This window comes from Ambystoma mexicanum, chromosome 1q (assembly GCF_040938575.1).
Source record: "Ambystoma mexicanum isolate Mex_15411 chromosome 1q, UKY_AmexF1_1, whole genome shotgun sequence".
Taxonomy (NCBI): Eukaryota; Metazoa; Chordata; class Amphibia; order Caudata; family Ambystomatidae; genus Ambystoma; species Ambystoma mexicanum.
Window position 1 is genome coordinate 1339842643 of NC_090922.1, and position 23770 is coordinate 1339866412.

At 45.5% G+C, this 23770-nt stretch overlaps 1 protein-coding gene and 1 pseudogene across 1 annotated transcript in view; one reads left to right on the top strand and one right to left on the bottom strand.

The window, feature by feature from the left end:
- Positions 1-23770, top strand: part of RAB3B (RAB3B, member RAS oncogene family) — a 966803-nt gene that overhangs the window by 691425 nt on the left and 251608 nt on the right. The gene's annotated exons all lie outside the window — the stretch shown is intronic.
- LOC138523050 (small ribosomal subunit protein eS25 pseudogene) lies at positions 20334-20734 on the bottom strand (annotated as a pseudogene).

The following is a 23770-nucleotide window of genomic DNA, read 5'->3' on the forward strand; positions in this document are numbered from 1 at the left end:
CTACCTGTGTCATCTTTAAGTTCTAGAGCAAAGTGCTCCATTGTTTTGCCATATGCCAATCCTTGCAAACCCATCATCAATGCGGGACAGATTTATGTAAAAGTTGCATTTCTAAAACCGAACGGAGAATATGTAATTATGGAATGCCTGCTATTACAAATTGCAAAATACATTTCTTGCACAATTGCATTGCAGTATGTCTCGGTGGAGAAATACGAATTGAAGTGCTCCCTGGTAAATTGTGGTGAGGAGCCCCTAAGGTTCCCACCACCCAGAGGCATACTGGCTTTGAATTTGGGGGCCCTTGACTAGTGGGATCCCCTATGCTACAGGAGCTGCGGTGGTGACTGTGGCGTCTTTTCATCTTACTTACACATCCATTGCCAAAGCTCAGAACGTGCAGGTGCTTTTGTGGAACTGGCCAACCACTGTACCTCTCTCAACTCTTACTTGCCAGGGGGTCGCTCAATTTCTGGTTCTCTTTAGCGTTTTACGTAGGGCATAGAGTTGGAGGAAGTTCTTGGTTGACATATAAAAGAAGTGGCCGGTGATATTTGCGCATGTGCACTGAACCCCAATCCCTGCCATGCTGCTTGCCTCCAGTGTGTCACAATCCTACACAAAAGGATCAAATCCTTTCTAAGGATACAAAAAGTTGTGAATGCCAATGGTAATGTGCCCATTCCTTTACTAGTATATTGTGCAACATTCAACACTTGCTTAATGGTGTTGGCTCTGTAAGGAGGTAGAAGGAGGAGACTGACACACTTGTGGCATAGTGAATGCTATTGAACATAAAGAGAAAACCTATCTCTCCCTATAGCTATGAGGGGGTTCCCAGCCTCAAATGAAGTGCTAATGGGTCTGTCAGGATGCCTTAGTAACTTGAAGAGTCCATAGTCTTGTGTCTAAATGTCCCTATCTTTGTCCCTTACACTTGCCACTAAACTAAACAGTTGTACCAAAGTTTTTGGTCCAGAAAAATTACTCCCTCCTCCTGGACAGGCTGGCACAGTTCTGGTTGACGGTTTCAGATCATCTAACACTCTGTGTCGGAGAGTTAAATACTTTGTATTCCAGGTGGAATGACTCCCTTCCCATAGATAACTGGTTTGATCCTCCTTGCAGGTTTGATTGCCAGGAGAATTACTCCCTTCTCCTGGCGTCCTTCAGCTTTGCTTTTCCAGTTCACAACACCAGAGGGAACGTCTCCATTCCCCTGGTCTTTATTAGACTTTGTTTCACAGTTCACAACACCAGGGAGAATGACTCCCTTCCCCTGGCATTTATCAGGCTTTATATCACAGTTCACAACGCCAGGGAGAATGACTCCCTTCCCCTAGCATTTCTCAGGCTTTATATCACAGTTCACAACGCCAGGGAGACTGACTCCCTTCCCCTGGCATTTCTCAGCCTTTATATCACAGTTCACAATCCCAGGGTGAATGACTCACTTCCCCTGGCTTTTCTCAGACCATATTTCACAGTGACTCTCACTATACTTCCTCTCACTGTCTGCTTCAACAGTTGTTTGCGACCAACCACTGTGTACCGAGGAAGATGATTCCCAAGGCACTCTTTATTATGTTTAACTTTTGTCACACCTGATCCCCACCCGGACTTCCTCTTACTCCTATTACCTGTTTTCCAGGAGCTCTTTGCCGGTTCTTGATCGGATTGTGGGTTTTGGCTCGTGCTACCTCTTCCTGCTCAATGTGCTCCTGCACGCTCTGCTGCAGGTTGTTGCTGGCGGTCACATCGTTATTCTGTGACCATTCGATCCACCCGATGTGGGTCACGCCACCACTCTCCAGCTTCCAGTTCTGCCTCTGAGCTGATCCATGCCACTGGCTCAAGGATTGCCCTCTCCACCTTCTGGACTTGGGGATTGCGCTGCTCATGGCTTCCTTGGCCTTCTCGCCTTGAACATCCCAGGCTGGACTGCATCTCGTGCTTGTTGGCTGGCTCCTTCTTGGAGTCCTTTGTATATTTTGTATAGCGGTTTGTTGGCAATGTTTGGAATAAGGACTCCAGTCCTTCTGGAATGCCTTTAGTCTCGATCTTTATTCGTCTAAACCTCCTCCTCATTCCAGTACTTCTAACATGAACCTCCCATGGGTAGTACATGCTTTTCCTCGTCTCAGTAGAAGTTAAATCTATGGAGCTTCATAGGTACATGGATTGGTTAGGTATGTGGTTGGGGTTTGCAGACTGGGGAGATGTGTCGGCTATTGGGTGAGGGGTATTATAGAGCATTTCACTTAGATGGTTGTCCCTGTCCGTAGAGAGGGAGTCTCTCCCCATAAGACCCTCCCACTGAGTACAACCCCAGGGGGATTATCGGGTAGTGGCCTCAAAACCCTGGCCTTATGAGAAGGGGCTACTGTGATGCTGGAAATGCATCGGTGGGACAGGGCCTCTGAATCCTTGTCCTTTATTGCTTCATCATGTATGTTCTGTCTTGTTTTCCGCGCAGGAGTTCACGTGAGACTTCTGGCGGTGCCACTTGTCCTGTATTTGGTTTGGTGAACAGACCCTTGGGATACCCTTATGACCCTGTACTCCTAGTGTATGTTTTTGGGCACCTGTGTGTGGTCCACAGAGCAGGGTACGGGCTGGTGGCAGCTCCGTGTTAAATTGACAGGTGCCCTGAGCGTCCTCCATTTTGGGATGCCAAGGCCCTGTCATTGGAATCAGTAGATTCCTGATAGGAGACAAGATGGCCCCCGTGGCCTCTTGCCTTCCATCGCCTGTTAGCTTGGTTTTCCCGAAGTCCCGGGAAGCCCTAACTCTGTCCCTTCCCCCTGGCTGGCTGTTGGGTGGAAGTTCAATATATGGTAGTGTGGGGAAGTGCCGACCAGACTGGCTGTAGCCTTCCCAACGACCGTATGTTGTGGGTACACCCATGGGGTGGAACCTGGGTGAATGGAGTGTGTGACGAATATGCATTCTGTGTTATCGGTGTCTAGTATCTGGTGTTTGACACAATGACTGAGACAGCCCTGCCCGAAACTGGTATGAATGCAGTGTGCAGTGCTGAATGGCAGAGTGCTTGTCCGAATCCACATTCTGTGTTGTGAGTGTCTGGATGGAGAAGAATGGCCTGAATGCCCTGTGCACCTGATTGGCTGACTGACTGCCTGAATGCCCTTCTGAGTGATTGGTTGCCTGAGTGTGACCCAGCAGAGTGAATGGGAGATCGACAGTATATCTGGGGGCCTCTTACTGCTATAAATCATTCAGAAGCTGAAGTTGATACTTGATGCTTACTCTCGAAGCCGAGCCGGAGGAAGAAAGTGAACCGCTGTTCCCTTCTGTGTAATCTGAAAGCTGCTGTGTCTTCAAGAACTGATCCAAGAGAGGACCTGGTAAGGACCTCTCCCCAAGCTACGAGGGACCATCATGCACCAGCTGATCTTTGCCAAAGCTCCCTGGTAGACAGACCTACGAAAGGCTGCCGACCAGAGAAGAGAACCGCTGAGGAGAACGAAGAGATACACCGGACAGCCGTCCACCGTGGACAATCGGAGCCGTCATGCTCCCGTTTGCCTAAGAAACATTCGATCCAAGGACTCCCTTGTTCATCATCGTCGACTGCTTTCGTCCTGCCGGAGAAAGTCAAGGCCGCCGACGACCGAGGAGAATCCGCCAGTGGGTTTCCCTCCACCTGAAGAGCTCAGAGACGCTGACGAAGCTACTGAAGCCAGCCATGTTCACGTCCCGCTCGTCGACACCAGACACCGAAGACCTGACGCCCTTGCTGGGCCAAAGTTCTTCACTAACTCTTGCAGGACGTTTTCGATCACTCGTCTACGAGCACCGCAATGACCGAAGCTGATGCCTCCATGACAACTTTCACCTTTTCTTCATATCGGAAGTTCGACGACCTGTGGCTCCTGTTTGAAAGGAAGCATCCTCAAGAAGGGCCCCTCGATTCCCTGGCGAATAACTCTACAACACAAGGTGCATTTGGGTTGCAGAACTATAGAAGAAGATAAGACTCTAATAGACAATATATGGACTGGGCTTGTAGTGCATCTTCATTTACAGGTTGCCCAGGTGGGGAGATCCTCATATGGGACTGTGCCTAGTGGTAGGGGCCCAGTTTCCACCAATTGTCTAACCAACTTATCTTCCTCCTAAATCTATGGTTGATATTGTTTTACTGTGTTGATTTGTATACTATTTGAAATGAGTACAGTTGATGCCTTTTAATGTAATCAGAGTAATCGTGGTACCACCTAGAACTGTATATATTTACCATTTTAGAAATGTCAGAGCACAAAGTGTATTATCGTGATTGTGTGTATAACCTTGAACCTTATTTATATAAAGACTGTGTTTTAACTAACATAGTGTGTGGACATTCCTTTGTGGGTGCTTGGGGACTACGCTGTACTTAAGAACCAGCCTGCATCGCCTCCTGAGAAGCTAGGCCTTAATTGCTCGTCCATTGCTACCGTAAAGAGAATCTTGGCTGGAGCCCTCTGTGCCTCTCCTCTGCCGTATAGAGAGCAGGAGTACAGCCACCCCCCTCCAGTGCGTTTCTTTACTGCTGCCTATCAGGGAGAAGTGACGACATCTAAGGATTCATCACAGCTCTCACACATTTATTATGAAGTATATGTAGCCTTTATGGACTAGCTCTCCAATGAATTATCCTAATCCTTTTTCCAATAAGTACAGTAGGAATGTTAATATCCAAATTGAATTGCCCCATAGATTGTAAATTGTTTATGTTCCCCATTTTTCTTGCCAATCAGTATCACCTAGTTGTCTTTCCTTCAAGAAGGACATTGCATTTTCTCTGGTGCAGCATCTCATACATTTGCCAACAGATTTACATGTTTTGCAAACAAATACCTCTGAAGCCATTGAATCTAGTTGATTTCTTTGTTTTGTATTACATTGATTTGTGAAGTAACAGCGAATAAAGTCCAACATTGTAGTATGATAACAAATTAATCAATTACATTTCGTTTTCAATTCTTATAATAATACAGTTTAATCCAGAGTGGCAATCTACTGTCATAGATGTATTTACAACAAGGCCGACGGTGGCAGATTGCCAGAGCAGCTGCATTTTATTGCAGTTTATACTGGTTGGCATTTTTTAAGTATATAAAACCAATTTTGTGAGTTTGGATGATCCACAACACTGTAAGTAATTGTGCATTGTTAGCAGTGATTCCACTCTGACAACTAAAGTCTTTGTTGGCCAAACTTGTATATATGCTTGATATTTACAAAAGCTTTATTGTTAGCGTGACATTTGTCTAAAAAAACACGTACCAAACCCAGCGTGCATTTGGTATTTAGTGATTCAATCATACAACTCTCACAGATATATATGACAGATATAAAGCTTTTTGATCATATTTATTCTCCAAAAGGTTTTTTAATATGCAAAACAGCCAAAACCGCAATAGTTTTATTGGTGCCACTTCACATTATATTTGGAGTTCTTTCTAATCAATACAAATATACACTGTGTTAAGCAATCACTTTTATATTCAAATACACGGCATGCATTGTTTAACACATGCCTATGCTAAATTCAAGCACAGAGGTCCCACAGGTTGCACTAAATTGATACTTTCCCACCTGAGACCCACATTTCAAGGGTCTGTGGCTGCCTAAAAGGTGCAAGCATGAAATAGATCATGAAGAAGTTAAAATGGCAAAGAGTAAATCTGAATGCGTAAGGGCATCAAGAAACCTGTGAAAGGATACCCAAAGCCATATAAGGGTGAGAACAAAAACTGTGTGACAAAGATACAGATAGTTTCATAGCTGTAAAAGTGTCCCATAAATGTATCCATTCAGCCTTCTTTACAGAAGCTGCTCAGTGCTAAGCAGGCAAATGGCATCTGTGCTGGGTTTATCATGTCTTTGATGACATTTTCCTGCACGATCAGTACAACCAGGAGAACCAACTGCAAAGTATGTCACACAATAACTATGATGCTTATAAGTAATCATTACATTAATCATATTTTAAATATAAGGTAGGTCTTCCACTGTGAAACAGTACTTCAAACAACAGCAGGACATCTATATCTATACCCACAAATCTCAAAACGTTCCTATGTATTGTACAATCCAACCAACTCTTGTGACGAACCGGAGGGCATCCTCACTTCTTTTCCCATGTATCCTCCTCTCGGGTGGCCAGGGAAAGGCCATCGCTCTTGGATCCTAACCATGGGGGTGGATATGCAAGGGAGGATCACCTGGGTGGAGGAGACTTGGGCAGTGGGGATGAGGCACCCTTGGGTGAGGCGCATTGTCCCCCATTTCCCTTTCATAATGAGTCCTCTGTCCATCAAGCCTTTGTAGGCTTTTGTCAATCCTTTCCTTGTTTTTCCCCAACAACATTCCCCAAGAAACACCAGTTTGGTACTGGGCCGAGGAAGAGACCAACTAGAGAAAGGCATCCTCACTTTATTAACACACACACATACAGACATCAGTTGTGTACTGGCATGAGGAGGATGCCAGCAAGAGTAATGCAGGACTGCCGTTTCAGTACTTTGGAAATGGAGTCTGCTGTGGAAGCAGGGCTATGGACTGCTGGGCGAAAGCAGACTTTTCCGGAAAAGCGCAGTGGCAAGCGGAGTGCTTGAAGTGCCCTGGAGGACAGTGTAGAAACGTAGTTATGTTGCATTAATATTACAGATCATCCTAGGTACTTCTCAGAGTGACAGCAGGCAATTTGTGAGTGAAACCAGACATTAGAATTCCTCATTCCAACCTCCTTTCCCTTGTGTCCAGTTGGTAGACATCTCATTTTCATATCGATTCCTCTAAAGGATTGTTTTTCTATCCTAACCAAAAGTAGACAGTTAGCCGTAACAGTTACCTATAGTGCACTCAACTATAGAACACACTGGCTTTTGCAAATCTTGGGCAGCAGGGATCTGAAAACACTCTTTCAACAAATATAACAAAGAAGATAACAGGCTTGAGAAAGCAGTAGCTTTCTAATCCCTGCAACCTTAAAAACATCCTTATAATGTTAGGGAGCCAAAATGGGGGTAAAGGGGCGTAGTTTGGACAATGTGGACCGAGTTGGTTGAAGGGGTGGAATGTGGTCCTTTCATGTCTTATCGCACCAATGTAGACTGTGGAGATCCTCAAGGTTCATAACTCTGTCTACTTTTTAAAGCCTTCATTAAGCCGCTAGCAGATATCACCACATCAACTTAGACGTCCAAATGTATGCTGATGAAACCAAACTGCAAACTGATGACCAAAGCCATAAGTCTGACACCCCAGAACACTAACTCCCAAAGCTCACCATTTGAAGCCCTATATAGCTACCTTGAAGCTACCTACGGTTGGTTGAACATCAACAACCTCTCCCTAAATGGAGATAATCAAAAGTCCTAATCTTTGGTCCTCCGCATCCTACTTCCCTTACTCTAGTGAGGCCCTCCCAATTGGGTCCTATGCACCCCCTCCCTACAAATTCTTCAAATCAGTCTGCAATCTGGGCTTGTGTTTTGAAAACAGCTTTCCATGCATACCCAAATAAGCCATTTAATACATTCTTTCAACCTGCAGACTCCAACTGAAACTATCTCGTAATATTACACACTGCATCTCCCCTCCTCAAAGAGCTTCTGATCTTAGAGCCATAATACTATCCAGTATTGATTATGCCAACTTGCTCTACTCTGGTCTGTCACAGACCAAGCTGCTAAACTTCAAACCATTTATATTTATACAAGTGAAAATGTGTGGGCTTGTCTGTGGCTTGGCGAAGCCTTGTTCCTTAGATGATTCCACACCACCTACCAATCTGCAGCAAATTTAGCATATTTACCCGTTGGAACCCTCCGGGCATCACTGGCTACATGACATTTGGACATCCCACCCCTTTCCCTGGATTTCAGCAAAACTCTAAATTTGCCTGCGGGTTTGTGGCTTGGCAAAGCATTGTTCCTTATATTATTCCACACCGTTTCACCAATCTGCACCACATTTTTCATAGTTACCTGTTTGGACCCTCCCGAAATTATTGGCTACATGACAGTTGGAAACCCCACACCTTTCCCCGATTTCAGAACCTTCACACATGAGGCGGTTGCCTGAAACCAGCGAAACATCAATGTGGTTATAGTACCCTAGAATGCACGGTTTCTGAGATATTTGCATTGCAATGCACCGCACCAAACTGCACCATGCCAGGGTAAGACAACTGGTTGGGAGAGAGCACAGTTGGTCTCAGTATGCAGCAGCACACCAACTCTCGCCTCCCGCCAACGTCTGCTCTGGAGTGTGACAGCCAGCCACACATGCCCATTCTCAATGCAGTTTACTTCACAGTACAAAGCACAGCAAGTGATAAGGAAATCGGAGCAGCAACCTACAGGATCATCGATTTTGAACAATTAATGAGAGTGCTGTCATATCTGTCCGCAGAACCCATTCGGAGAACGGGTACTTTTTGCTAGCCCCAAATTAAACTGCCAGACTTATTTTAAACCTCAAAGCTCACAACCACTATCACCTTGCCCTTGCACAAGTGCACTGGCTACTTGTTGCCTTCCAAATCTAATTCAAACTCCTCTGTCTAACCTCCAGAGCCCTACATGACCAAATACCTATTTACATGAAGGAACATATAAAACACGAGCAACCTTGTAGATCTCTCAGATCCTCAGACTCCTTCCTTCAATGCATTGCAAGATGCCCAACGGAACAACATCTTCCTCTTCTCTCAGGACTTTTATAAAAGCATCTCCCTCCTCCCAAGGACACCAACATATTGGTTTCATGTGCTCGGAAGCAGCCCCCAAGTTGCATGGGTACATTACAAGAAGAATGTATTAAATAAATAAGTAAATCCATTAACAAGGGCCAGCATCACTTGCAAATCCAGCTGCACCAAAAAGCTATACAATGCAATTTGAACATTCACCCCCCAAAATAATTATTGCAGTTCCAAAACATGCATTGACTATTTAAAAGTGAACCTACTATGATATTGTTGATGGAGTACAATGATAGTCCGTCTAAGAATTGCTGGTGTTTATTTGCTGTTAGGTGATGATAGGCGCATTTTAGCCCTCGGGCTATTATTTGATGAGGTTGGTTTGTAAAGGTGGTGGCAGTACATCAAACAACCAATTTCATCTTTGTTTTCTGAGTAAAATAATTAAAATAGTACTATAATATACATTTTCACATTGCAATGTCATACCCAATCCTGTCCAGGTCAATGCAATAAACTCTATCTCAAGGTCATTTGGAAAAAGAGCACTTTGTACAGTCACTGATCGGTGGCCTCTTTGTGTGTGCTTCCAATCTTTAATTTATTTATTTTATTGTTAAATCCTGGATCTAGCTCGATAGCAGTGGATTGCTGTACAAAGTGTGGGTGTCTAGCGCTTTGGCTGGTATCTTTTAACAGTAGCATAGTATTGTGGTTTGTGGCCTGTGCATCCATTGGGATTAGTCCATGGTCAGGTGATGTTGAAAAAAACATGTTTTGAGAGATTTGTGGAATTGTAGAATTGTGGGGGCATTACGGGTTGATACCGGGATCGAGTTCCTGAGGGTGGGTTGCGACAAGAGAAGAATTGTTTGCGGGTCCTCTCTTTGCAGACTAGTTGTGATAGAGACTGGGATTCAATAAGAACTCAACTTCTTCACCTAGATGGCCTGGTGTCTACCCGAGGGGTAGGAGGTAAACCAATTCAGGACAGTGGCAGAGAAATCCATCCTGTCAGCGAGCAGAGAGAAGAGGATGCTGTGTTAAATGCAGCTGAGAGGTCAATGAGGACAAGAAGGCAGGATTATCCAGGATTTGGAGGGCATCATCCACCACCTGGATGGTGGCTGGCTCAATGCTACCCTTGGGATGTAATCAAAGACTGATAATCATTTTGGAGGTATAGTTCAATTTTAGTGAGTAGTTGTTTTGCAACTACTTTTTGCAAGGTTTTTCCAATAAATGTGAGGTTTGTAACAAGCAGGTCATCTGGCTCTAGGTTTTCTTTTTCAAAAGAGGTCTTTTAGCACCAGTCTTGAGGGTGTCTGGGAAGGACCCTCCTGTGAGGGAGGCATCAATGATGTTGTGATTCTGAGGAGGGAGTTGAGTGCTGTGCCCATTAATTGTTTAATGATGGGGGCCGGGGTGATATTGTCAGAAAAGGAAGTAGGTCTGAGGGAGCCAATTGCTTTTAAGAGGGCTGGGGAAAGAGGGGAGAGAATTCAGTCCAGAGTGTCAGTGTGAGTGCTGAATTGCAGGAGGAGGCTTATTCTGTGGGATGCTGATTCGATGATCTGTTGAATTTTTTCTATTTTTTCAATGAAATAGTTGTGAATTCAGTCATATTTATCCTGAGTTGCTTGCACCATGTGGTCGGATGAGGGCTTGGTACAATGATTTACTAGTTCAAAGAGAGCTTTGTTCCTTTTAGAGGCTGCCAGGATAGTGGTGGAGTAGTGTAAAGACTGAAGGGGGTATCTGTGGCACTGTGCACTATATGGATGGGGTAGAGGCACAGAGGCACCCCAGCCAAGGCTCCAAAGGGTAGCAATGGACAAGCAACCAAGGCTGAGACACACAGGAGGTGATGCAGGCTGGATCTTGGGTACTGTGAATGCCCAAGCCCCCTCAATCTGTGAGATATTTTGACCCATCCCAATGTGCCCCACTACATCACTTCACAAATGGTGAAAGAAACAGCCAAAAATGGATGTGCTAACCCCTGTGCGTGCAAAAATCTGCAAAACTGCTTTGGGGTCACAACCACAAAAGGCTGCACATCCTGCCACAAACAGTCAAGTGGGGTAAAGAAAGAATTCTCACTGCAGGAACATGCCAGTGGGTTCTGTTACATCCAATATGGAGCAAGGCAGCAGAATTGTCCTGAAAATCGAAAATGCCTTTTAAAAGGCAGCTTTGCAAACTTCAAAGTGCTGTTTTGGCACTAGAGCCATTAATTTCCAGTGAATCCTGGAGAGTAAAAGGATTACAGATCATCCAGTGTGGCTCAGAGGAGCCGGGTCTCATTGACTGCCAGCAGCTAAGAACTGTATCTCATGAAAAACCAGCCCAACAACATTTGTTGTCATTTCCACGGGAAAAATGTGGCTAAAATGGCAACATGTAACAATTTCAACTGTGCAGGCAGAAACTCCCAACAAAACGCTGGAAACATATATCCAGACTGCAAAACAAATCCCAGCACTTAAGGAAAGAACTGGTGTTAAATAAAATGTATGTGCTGCAGAGAAATATCTGATTTAAAGACTCAGTTTAATGTGCTTTTCCCTGCAGAAAGTGCAAAAGTGCCTGTTTAAAAGCATGTTTTGTTGAAAGGCTTAATTCTGTAAGAAATGTCAAAGGATTGCCAAATGTCAAAATCCACCTATAAACTGTGTCTATGTTTAATGAAAGATGTAAGTAACTTAAAGTTAAAACCCAATCCTGAGTTAAGTAACTATTTAATCCTGATCTGACAGTCTCAGCCTGGGAATGGGTGACACCTCACTGCTGGCATGAAAGGACTAATTGCTGCTGGGAGGTTTTCACATACTCATGACAAAGAACTCATCAGGCTTTTGTCTGGGCCAAAGACAATGGCAGGCTTGAACACTCATCCCAACAGGGGAGGGGCAGGAAACTTCCCTCTCAAGGAAAAGGACCCCCAACCTGATCACAGGAATTTGACAGCTGTTGCCAGTTGAAAGAAAAGTATAAAAAAACTGCTACGGACTTTTGGTGGTTAAATGCCTATTTGTAATTAAGATTTAAAGACGTTTAACTTTGCCACAAGAAGGAGGATAAATCTAAAAGTTGGTAGTTGTAAGTCTAATTTTATGCTCTTTCTTTGAAGACGTGATTGAACCGTGTACTGCATAAGAAACCAAAGTTATACAAAAACACTAATTGTGCAAGGACTATTAATGTTGCAAACCTAATATTTTATGCCTGTGTTCTAGGGGTGATTGCACAGATATGTACCAAATTAGGAATTATTAGACCAAACCTTTATGATTAAAATTGACATCATTTCACAGAAAGACAAAGACAGCTCTCACTGATGTAGGAGTTGGATGGAAATGTAACCCACAAAATATGTAATGTATGAGTCCGATTTTATTAGAGGGCACAATTATAGAAATATGTATTTATGGGAAAGTTAAATATTGGTCCAAATAACTGTGGGAGTTTCCCAAGTCACATCATAAAATATGGCAGCCTTTCTGTCTTCCAACCAGGAAAAGGCAAGTGCCTTTGACCTATCACAGCATTGTAGGTGTGGATTGTAAGTCTGCCCCTACCGTAAACTGAGTGATGTCACTTGGCATGATAAATAAGGGAAACTCACAACACACAGACAGACACTGATTCCTGACTACATCCTGATTTCCGCGTGACGCTCTGGTCCTGACTTCTCCATCCTGTTCCAAAATTCTTCATCTTGTCCTGATCCAGAATACTTTGCAAACCCCAGGACTCAGCATTTGCTGAACTCTTTTTCAGCTAGGCCCAAATCCTGAACAATCCCACTTAAGGGAAATAATTCTGATCCAGTCTGGCTTGCTACCATTCAAGCTTTCCTGCTGAAACTCGCTATCCCGCTTTTCTACAGTGTCCAGTGACCTGAAGGGCCAATCCAATCCAATCCATTCTGAGGTTCCAGTCCAATTGACCAGAACCGCCCAGCTGACCATCCCGCCAGAGGTGCGCTGCTGTCTGTAGACCTGATCCGTGATGACCAGAACATGACAGTCCAATCTTAAATTAAGTGGACTGTAAGTATAAATAGGAATCATAGTAACCCATAGCATATATTGTCTTACCTTGTCCTATCCCCATCTTTAACCTAAGAACCTACAATAGTGTCAGAACCATTCTTACAACCCTGTTTGTAATCCCTAGTGTTAGCGCTGATTTTCTCTCATGTGTTTTACTAGACCATATGCCATTAGTGATTTGGATTAATTAAAGTAATTCCCATAAAAGAAAAACAGAGTATCCGCCACGTGAAGAGTTACAATTGGCCATGCGTAACTGTGGAGTTTCCCGGGTGGCATTCTTCTTTTTCTTAGTCATTAACAAAGTTTAACTAAAACCAATCTGTCATTTTAAAACCGAATTTCTGTTTATCTCTGTTCATTTTTCTCAAAACCACCTCTTATTCAAACTTGCATAACCTCTTCAATTTTATAGCTAGAGACTTAATTTCAACTCTGAGTTAAACCTAAAACCCATAGCTTCATCCACAACCAAAACTTACTAAAACATACTAAAACAATGGCCCTCATTACAACCCCGGCGCTAAACCATGGCGCTATTAGCACCATGGTTGGTGCCGGTGTTGTAACAAGTCCGCCATGGTGGAATGGGGAAATACCGCCCCCTTCCAAGGTTGGCGCGGCGGTATTTCCTCATTTCACCATGGCCCTTCCCCATTTCCATTTTTGCCCCATAGGGCTCAATGGGACTGGGGAAGGCGCTAAGTACGGTACCGCAAATTGCGGTACCGTAATTAGCACCGAGGTCCCTTTGCGGCACCCTACTTTAACGGCTGGTAAAACCAGCCATTAAGGTCGGGTCCCGCAAAGGGACCTTCTTTTGTAATCAGGCGTTAAGGGTTTAACGGCGCCAACACCTTTTAGGGTGCTGTTAAACCCTTAACGCCAGGGTCGTAATGACCCCGAATGTCTTTGACCTGTTTTTATTAAAAATCACATAGTGAAAATTAGGCGCAAATTCTCAATTTTGCAAAAGCTTTCCACGTGTGTTGTTCCATTCAAAGTATTTCCCAACTCCCATTCTGATTTAAAGTGTGTACGGTCACTCATATTGTAGCTTATGTTTGCTAGGACCTGTTCAGTGTTGCTCTCATAGGAATTTATATCAATTTAAGGATTTTTGCACACTTTTAATTGTTTCACAAATTAATTTTCAACTGTCATTTTAAAAGTGTAAAAGTTCCAAAAACGTTTTCTCTCTTGTTTGGGAAGGGAAGATTGCATTCAAACTCTATATACACTGTTCTTCATTTCTAAATACCTGATGCTTACTTACATCTGTGTAGAATTGCTAATTTGTGAATTGAGAACTTTGCAGAGGGAACCTTAACTTAAACGCTATCTTTTGTACAAACCAAAACTGTTCTTTTCTCTGTGTTTTACATTCTGTGTTACAAAAAAAGTGATTCACTGCATTACCTACTTTCTGATTTGTATTGTCACCACATTGGTGATTGCTGCCCCTTATATATTAAAACATATGTGTGATTTGAATTTTAAATAATAAATAAATATTTACCTTTACCAACCAGCCTGATTCCTGGTCCAGTGAGACCTGGGGGGGTATTTTGAGAAGGTTGTGTATTGGAGTGGTATATCTCTCAGAATATTGAACCTATAGACGCAGTAAATAAGTATTTCATTGGTGCATTACATGCTAGGGGAGACGCGGGTGTATTGCCTGATTTAAATCCTTAGCAAATGGAATGTCCCCACACTATGTTATGTGCTAACACAGTTATTTTATAAGCTACAAATATGTTTAGGTAAATATATATAATTAAATAAGACTCACTTTGTACTTGAGAAACTCTACTCCAATAAATATCACACTATTATACAGTACTATGTGGTACCACAGATATTCTCAGCAATAATGCACCAACTGGTATATGTCGTAAAACACACTTATACTACTAAGCACTGTCTAATTTAAAAACGAAAAATGTACTGTTGGGGCAATACCAGGGGTAATACTGGGGCTGGAACCTAAAACTATGCTTTTTGGTATGGGTGTGGAAGATGGCCATGAGGAGGGCAGTGTGGTCAAGCTGTTGCATACGTTACCATCTTGGTCAACACTGAAATCACCGGGAGGCCCACTGGTGAGAGTCTGGGAGAGTCTGGTATCTAGTTTGTGTAGATTGGAGGGACAGGCATATGCTAATAGGCGAGGTCTGGAAAGGGTGCAGCATCTGTGGGAATTATATGAATGAATGACAAGGTGAACATGCTGGGCATGCCTGGCTGGGAGGCTTCGGGGGAGGGGGGGTAAGGGAGTTGGGTAATGGTTTGAGCTAGCGTAGGTTGCTTAATGAGATATGTGGCTAGTACCCAGCGGACGCCCAACTTGGTTGGGCATAACAGTATCTCCCCTTGGAGCAATGTACTAAATACAAGATTGGACGCTACTGGCTCACAGCCATTTTCCCTGGATGTGAGGGGGAAGTTGAGAAAGTTATAAAGCGGGCTTGGACCACTACGATGTGCAGGTGTACTGAGTTCCCATGTTGAACAGGGCCCGGAATGTGATGCATGCTCCTCCCAGCACAGACTGTATTATATTCTGTATTCTGATTGTATACCCTGTGTCCTCCCGAGTGAGGTTTTCTAATTCTCTGCTTTTCGATTTTTCTATTCTTTGTGTATTGTATTGCTATTCTTTTTTTGGCTCTGTACTATTTCCGGTGTATGAGAAATGTTTTATTAATAAAAAGATCTAAATTTAAAGAAAATGAAAATGTATAAATGAATATACTTTTCAGAGGCAATTCTGTATGGAGATCCTCCCCCCACACCTGAGCACCCTGCAATAAAAGGTAAGTTATGCTTTGCTTTTATATTAATGGACTGTCCTTAAATGTTCTGTAAATGTCTGCTCTTGTCTCTACCTCACCCCAAAGTACCTGGGAAGCAACAGGAGAGCCAGGCCCAAGATGAATTCGGGACTGTGTTATCCCTGGAGGAGGAAGACCCTCTTCCTCGTCGCATTACCTTGGGTGCTTTGAAAGGTGAAGTGGTGGAGTCTCTCAGCTTTACTCGATGATGCACCTCAAGTATTAACCTCCCCTAGAAGAATAAGCACCTGGGTTGTCACTGTCAAGGAGAAGAAGGCCCAAGCACTGGACTGCCCTGCAGACCTCCAACAAGTTTGGACCCTCACGACGTGTTCTTCGATGCAGAGTGGCTAGAAAACACACCAACGGGCACTTTTCAGCGGGTGGCGAAACTGGACTTCCTCAGCCAAGGAAAAGAGGACAGATCTCGAGGTTGCAGTGTCACTTGAACATTTCTTCAGTTGGTGGGAATTTTGCAAGCTCCTGGGTGATACACTGCAGTCTGGCTTCTAACGGTCACAGACAGCCTCCAGAACCTGGATGACGCTGGTAGACTTATTGGGCTAAAGATGTCTGGTTCCTCTTTTTCAGGGCCCACGAAGATACCTCTGCAGGACGGCAGGCAATCAGGATTGGTTTCCAGGACACTTCGGGTGAAGAACAGCAGTTGCACAATGTCCCATCATAGCTTCAGGAAGAGGTTGCCTGGCCAGGTCCTCTCTTGATCAGTCCTTGGGCCTCATTACAACCCTGGCGTTAAGGGGTTAACGGCGCCGTAAAAGGCTGCGGCGCCGTTAAACCCTTAACGCCAGATTCACACTTTAACGCCTGCTTTTTGCAGGCATTAAAGTCCAAGCCGCTAAGCGACCTTGGTGCTAATTACAGCACCGTAATTTACGGTGCCGTAATTAGCGCCTTCCCCATCCCCATTGAGCCCTATGGGCCAAAAATGGGAATGGGGAAGGGGCCATGGTGAATGGGGATTTACCGCCCCGCCAACCTTGGAATGGGGCGGTAAATCACCATCCACCATGGCGGAATTCCGGCATGGTGGTCTGGCATGGTGCTAATAGCACCATGGTCCAACGCCACGGTTGTAATGAGGCCCCTTGTATCAGCACAGCAGCCTTTGGATTCAATGAAGAGTTGCACTCAGCATCCCATTAGTGGAAGGGAACAGAGTTAGGGCTTCTAAGGTCTTTGAGAAACAAGAAGGAAAAGGCAGTGGCAGTAGCCATTTTACCTTTGTCCTGGAATACATTGATTCCTATGCCAGGGCCTGAGTGTCTCAAAATGGGGGAGACCCAGAGCTCCTGCAAAATCAGAATGTAGCTGCCCCCAGCCCATACTCTGCTCTGGGGCAACACACAGGTGCCCACAAAAGCACACACTAGGGGTACTAAGGTGTACCCCTACCTATGGGTGTCAAAGGGGTATCCCATGGGCCGTGTTCACCAACAATGAAAATGAAGAGCTGCACTGCCAGGGGTCCAAACTGAACTACTGTGCAGAAAAGCAAAAAAACCACAGACTAGGAGAGTAGTGGGACAAGGACGAGGCGGCCCTGTCCCTCCAAAGCATTTCCAGCATCCAAGTAGTAAGCCGCTTTGGCCTCAGTAATCAGAATTCAATAGTTGGCGTGTAGCTATTTGAGGTTGATGACATTGCCAGGGTTACGGTTTTTGTGCCACCATTTCTATAAGGCTCTAATTGAGTGTTTGTTGGAGGCGAACTCTGGGGTGTACCAAGGGGTGGATTGTTTGGTCTTAGCCCGGGTGGTTTTTAGGATGCCGTGAGTGTTCACCAGATTCAGAGCTGTTGAATAATTTTAGGAGGATCATACATTCTTTGTGGTAAGGAAGTCTGTGAAGTTTGCTTCTAGCTCATTGACCGGGAAGATTTTGAATGAGCAGAGCTGGGTGAGGAGGAGTTTAGCCTGACCTTTATGGCCATGGTTGAGTGGGTCATTGTCAGTGGGATGGCAGTGTGGTCAGAATAGTCGAGTGGGATTGGGTGTGGTCTGCACAAGTGATGAAGTAGGATGATGTAAAGAAGAAGGGCCTCATCACGAGTCTGGCGATAACCCTTAAATGAAGCAGTAGCGCTATTACCGCTGCATTTAAAGGTCCGCCAGATCATGGCCTTGGCGGATTGGGAAATCTGCAGCAAATTTGCCGATTTTCGGCACTATTACCGCCAGCGGGAAATCCGCTGGTGGTAAGAGCGCGAATTTTCCCCATTGGGCCCAATGAGGAATTCCCAAATGGGCCCAATAGGGAATGGGCACTAACCGTTCCGCCAAACCCGTCATCCGGCGCTAATAGCGCCAGGGGGTTTGGCAGTAGGGCTAATAGCGCTGACACTAATAGCGCCGGCGTTACCGCCCAACTCGTGATGAGGCCCTAAGTCTAAGGTGTTGCCTTTGTTGTGCATGGGAGAGAGCACCATTTGTTTAAGGTCCTTGGATCTGGTCAATGCAAAAGGTGTGCTTGAAGTGTGGGATGTTAAAATCTCTGAGAAAGACATAATTAGTGTGTGCTAATTTGGTAGAGAGGAATAGGTTGGAGATGTCAGCAATGAAACTGTCACTTCTGTAATGTGGTCTGTAGATAAGGTGGAAGGTGATGAATTCCTAGTGAGATAAAGGGAACCGGCAGGCGAGTGATTAAAACAAGCTTATTCTGGGCTATGGCATGATGGAGCATGGCCAATCGCTCCTGTGGATGATTGCCACTCCCCCTCCTGGCCTTGTTGCCCGGTCAGCATGTTGGATGCAGTAGCCTGGGGCATAGGAGGACATTGACAACATGGGGGGAGGATGGGGTAATCCATGTTTCAGTGATGAAGGGGGCTACAAGGTTTTTGTATGAAATGAGGTTGCCGATCTCTGAGGCATGAGCGACTGCTGAGCGAGCATTGATCTACTTGAGAGGACGCGTGCATGTGGTTTGAGGGTGTTGAATGGGGGCAAGGGTGATGTTGATGAGGTTGCTAGGTCAGCTTGCTGGGGCAGCCCAGGGCGCTTGGCCATTTGAACTCAGGTGTAAATTATTACCTAACGTAGGCGTAACCTATGCCTGGCATAACTTACACCAAACACAGGACTCTTTGTGAGGATTACACTATGGGGCTTATTTTCATTGAGCCGCAACCTGAACCAAATGCGTAAAATCATTTCATTTACGTTATGGCTCATTTTCCCCATTTTGCATGGCAGAAGGGAGGGAACGAACATAAATTACGATTACGCCTCGCCCTTCCTCTATGCCATGCAGATACTCCAGTATTACCACACGCATGCACTTTGATGCTGGCGCAAATGCTGTGGCTCCCAATAGAATCCATTGCAAACACTTAAACCATGCATACACGGCAGGCAGTGTTTACTCATTTTGCATGACGAGGCGGAAAAGGGTAGCGTACAAGTCTGTTTGCCAACGTTACCGTTTTACGCTGTACTTTTGCACTCCACCGTGCGAACATTGAAAATGACCTGTGTACGTCAAAGTGCAAACGTAGCGGTCTCCTCTGCGTAATTTACGGGCACTAAGAACGAATCAGTCTCTGTATGTGTTTACTTTGTCCTCCATTTTGTCAGACGCTGCCTTCACACTGTGGCCAGAGATCCCGTGCATTGAACATAGTAGCCATAGTAGGAGGACACAGCCTGACACAGCAGGACACCACCGCTGTGATTTTAAACAATATGAAAACAATGGCACTAATGAAAAGAAACCAAGTTGTTTCACAATCCGACCCAATATATTTGTTATCTGACCGCCACTAAATCCAAGGAGCAAACACAATTGAAGGATTTCAGGCTCATTGCAGAAACCAAGTGTTCCTTCCAAAATAGCGGATGACCTTGCATTTGCGGAGGACAAGGCTTCCGCTTTCATTTAGACCATAAATTGCTTTGCATAATGGACTCTGGATGATTATGAATAATTTGCCTTTGGCTGTAGAAGGAGAGAAATGTGACGAGATCTGACATCTGCGCTCTGGGTGGCTTTCACCCACGGCCTCCATCAGCTGACCTTTGGACACGCTAAATGGGCAAAGCCGACCCCGGGATGCCAGCTCTGCTCATAATCAGGCAAGGGATGGAAAAGCAGATCATTCATGGCGCTTCTTGTCCAATTTGCTTCTGACTCATGAGGCTTCTCCGGTGATATTTGATATTAGCGCAGCCCAAGAAAGATGAAACAATCAGGCGATTCCTGAAGTTCAGGCCAAGAGTTGAGATTACATTGGATGAAATGTCGAGCCGCATTTCCCTGCCAGATTTTTACCAGAATACTGAACCTGTTGCCTTGAGGAAACTCCCACTAGGCAGGGAGGGCGTGCAGGTATTTGTGTTGGCAAAGCCCGTCCCAGAGTCCCTTCTTTCTAATGGAAATACCTTGGTACTTGTGGGTGACACCCTAACTGATGGAAGCTGTGTTTGGCAAAACAGCCTCACGTGGCCGCTATCCTGGCTGGCCTTTCACGTGCGTGGCAGGGAAGAGGGTGCATGGGCACTCAGGCGCCAAGAGACGAGAAAGAGCGGTGAGCGGTGCAGTGTAGCGGAATCAGTGGGTTCTAGGAAACATTTGAATACAAATACCTGATGCCCGTTGGGTTGCAAAGAAAATCACAGCATTGGAGTCATATTATATCAGGTTTGAGGTCAACATGGAGAAAACCGAAATTAGTTTACATTTCTTTTATTTAATACATTTACAAAACTGTAGAACCTTTTAAAGACTCCTCTGTCCCAGCAGGTGCATCCCCTCCCTTTGTGTTTCGGGTGTAGAGGACCTGGGCTCTGTGTTTCGATTCTAGTTTAATCAAACCATTGTTGAGCAGCTCCTGAAGCGCAGCCCGGGCCAGTGAGTCTCTGATCTTCAGCCTCTTAGACACCACAGCAGGGGTGCTCAGCTTGTAGCTGGGCACCTCCTTGCACAGTTTATCGTAGGTGGCTTTATGGAAGAGAACTAAGTTGTTCAGCTTGTCCCTCACTTTGCCTTTGGGCCACTTCTTCTTCTTGGCTTTCCCGCCAGACTTGTTGACTGGATCCTTGTTGTTCTTTTAGCGGACTTGCCCGCATCCTTTGTCTTCTTATCATCCTTGGGAGGCATGATGCTGCTCCTGTGAGATGGCGGATAGAAACCTAAATGATGCTATTTGGGCATAGAACGTTTCACCAAGCTTGGTGGGGACAACCACTAAACTGGAAGTTGTCCCAGAGACTAGGGACCTGGGTGTCTTGCTTTTCTCTGTTGCTGCCATGGAAATGTGAGAAGGTATCGGAGCAAAGCAGGTTAGGAAAGGCTATGCCAGTTTCACTGCAGATTGGGGTGTCTTTCTATTGACTCCCAAATGAAGGCACACAGTGGCAAAATGATTCCATTGCTGCCACTGAGCACGTTCTCAAGCTACCCTCCCTCTGCACCTCCAGCATCCAACTCTACACTCTGTACTAACGTCAATCCTCAGACTCTGCATGGCAACACGATGCACTCCTCACAGCACATAAGGGCAGAGTCTGCTTTACTTTCCCAGAATGTCCCAGAATGTTGGTCCACCTAATTGAGCTGACAGGCACCCGTGCCACCACACAGCATCCTTCCCTGACTGCACCCACCCTCTGTCTGTAACATGGATCTCCCTCTTTCCATCCCTCTATCATTCCTTTGCTTCTCTTTCCCACAGAAGGCTGGCGTCTGGACTCCCCGTGCAGGGGGCAATATGCCGCCACAAAGAGAGGCCTAGGCTCTCCGAAACGACTACACCTTTCCTTCGGCGTAATATAAACCCGGCTCTTTAGCCAGGACACCTATTAAGTACCTATACAGTAACACCCTGACACTCCCATCACCACCTGCCCTCAGAGAATTGAAACTGTAAGTTAATGTAATGTATTATGCTATGAATGTAACCATACTATGTAACCCACGTAAGCAATGCTTGTAGCATGATCAAGAAACCAAGGTAACCGACTTCTTAAGCAAAAGTGCTGAGTTGCCTCAGGGTTTGGTGCGCTATACAAATGTCAAAATAAATAAAAGTATATTAACGTAACCTAACCTGTGCTTGCTATGTTTAGGGTGGATATAATCAAGTTACAGCTATACGTTATAACGCCTCGTGGTTGCATTTGGAACTGAGTGTCATGAGCGCTACTCCCGAGGAGCCAAGACTGGCCCAGCGTCCCCGGAAGCAGGCTCATCATCCACACCCCCGGTTCCAGCAGACCCCTACAGGGGCCCTTTGGACCATGTCCTGGCGCCTCTGGCGCCAGGCTCATAAGGAACCACAGTCCCGGCGCCATGGGCGCCGGGCTCATATTCTTAAAGTGTGCAGTAGTGATTGGGTGGACTTACCTGCACTGGCGTAACAGGGGCCCCCGCAGCCCCCGCGGTGCGGGGGGCCCGCAGTGTGGGGGGCCCCACCAGCACATGGCTGGGAGGGGGACCCAGTAAAAAAAAAAAATATATATTTTTTTCTAAAAAAAAAAAGTTTCTTTTGAAATTCACTCTGCATTCATAAAGAACATTTCTGTAACAGAAATAATCTCTTTATGAAGGCAGAGTGACTACAAAAAGAAACTTTCTTTTTGAAGTCTGAGGGCCCCCGTACCCCATGACATGGAAGACCCTAGGCTGGGGGCCTCCATGTCATGGGGTGGGGGGGGTTGGGGAACCCTATGCCTTCAAAAAGAAATTGTTTGTTTTTGAAGCCACTCAGCCATCATAAAGAAATTATTTTGATTATGGTTCGGTCCTTAACTGAAATAATTTCTTAATGAAGTTATAGTGACTTAAAAAAGAAACAATGGGGCGCATTCTGACCATGCCGGTCCGGAAACAACGGTGCTGGTAAGCTTACAGGCACTGTTTTTTCCGGACCGGCATATTACAGGTCTGCCTGGTGGGGCTGCCGTGCCCGACAGGTCTGACCCTGCCAGACACAGCAGCCACGGTAGGCAGACCTGTCACGGAAGCACCGGCACCGTTAACAATGGTGCAGGTGCTTCTGTGTCCCCATTCCCGTGGAGTCTGGGGTTTAACGAAATTACCGGCACCTGATTTCCCAGCCGCCGGACTTGAAATAGCACGGTGGCACCGGGAAGTCAGGCCATAGTAATTTTTTATGGGTCTGGCGGCAACCCGCCGGTAGCACCGGCACGGTTACCGCTGGACCCGTAATGAGCCCCAATTTCTTTTTTAAGTAATAGGGCCCCCCCTCAACTCCATGAGGTGTGCGTGTATGAGTCTATGGTGAAAGGGTGCACACTCAAATGTATAGCCGGCTGCCTGTGTGTGTATGGTGAAAGTGTGCACACTTAAATGTATGGGTGGCTGTGGGGGTGTGCCTGCATGGTGAAAGGGTGCGCACACAAATGTATAGGTGGCTGCCTGTGTGAGTGTATGGTGAAAGGGTGCACACTTAAATGTGTGGATGACTGGGTGTGTATAAAGTGAATGGTGTGTGTGCTTGTGTACAGGGGCACAAGAAAGCCTTCATTTCGGGGGGGCTAACCCTTCAAATGTTGGGAGAGGCGCTAACTTCACATGCGGTGGGGAGGGGGAAACTTATTTGTGTGGGCGCATCCAAATTATTTACGCATTTTAATGAGACTATTCTAGTGCAGATTCAATGTTACAAGCAGTTAGCTCTCTCCTATAAGTCTCCTGTTCCCTCTCTACCCTTCCAATCACTCCCCTGGCATGCAAGTACTAAACCCACATCACGATTTCAATCGCCTAAACAATGTGGAATTTGAATGCAGGTACTAACAGTGAAATGCTTTACGTTGGTAATTGCTGGGTTCTTGTTAACAGCAAAAACCAGGTGCCGTTTAAAATCTGTGTCCTGTTCGGTCTGGCAACTGCTCTAAAGGTTAGCCAAGTTGAGTCAATATAGCCCAAAATGTCAGGGGGGGTAGTGCTGAAGCCCAGTCAACTCAATGGTGTTGCGCTACTACTTGTGTTTAATGCCTTGCTTACTCCTAGCCCTATTCTTCCTCGTCCCAGTACTTATATACAAGGCAGTACGTGTGTTCGAGGCACTCTGCCTCATACAAAAGTACTGGGAAGAGGTAGAGATACATGGAGGTAATGCCTGATTTAGCTACCTGTAATCTTCATCACTCCTAGTCCCACTGTTCCTCA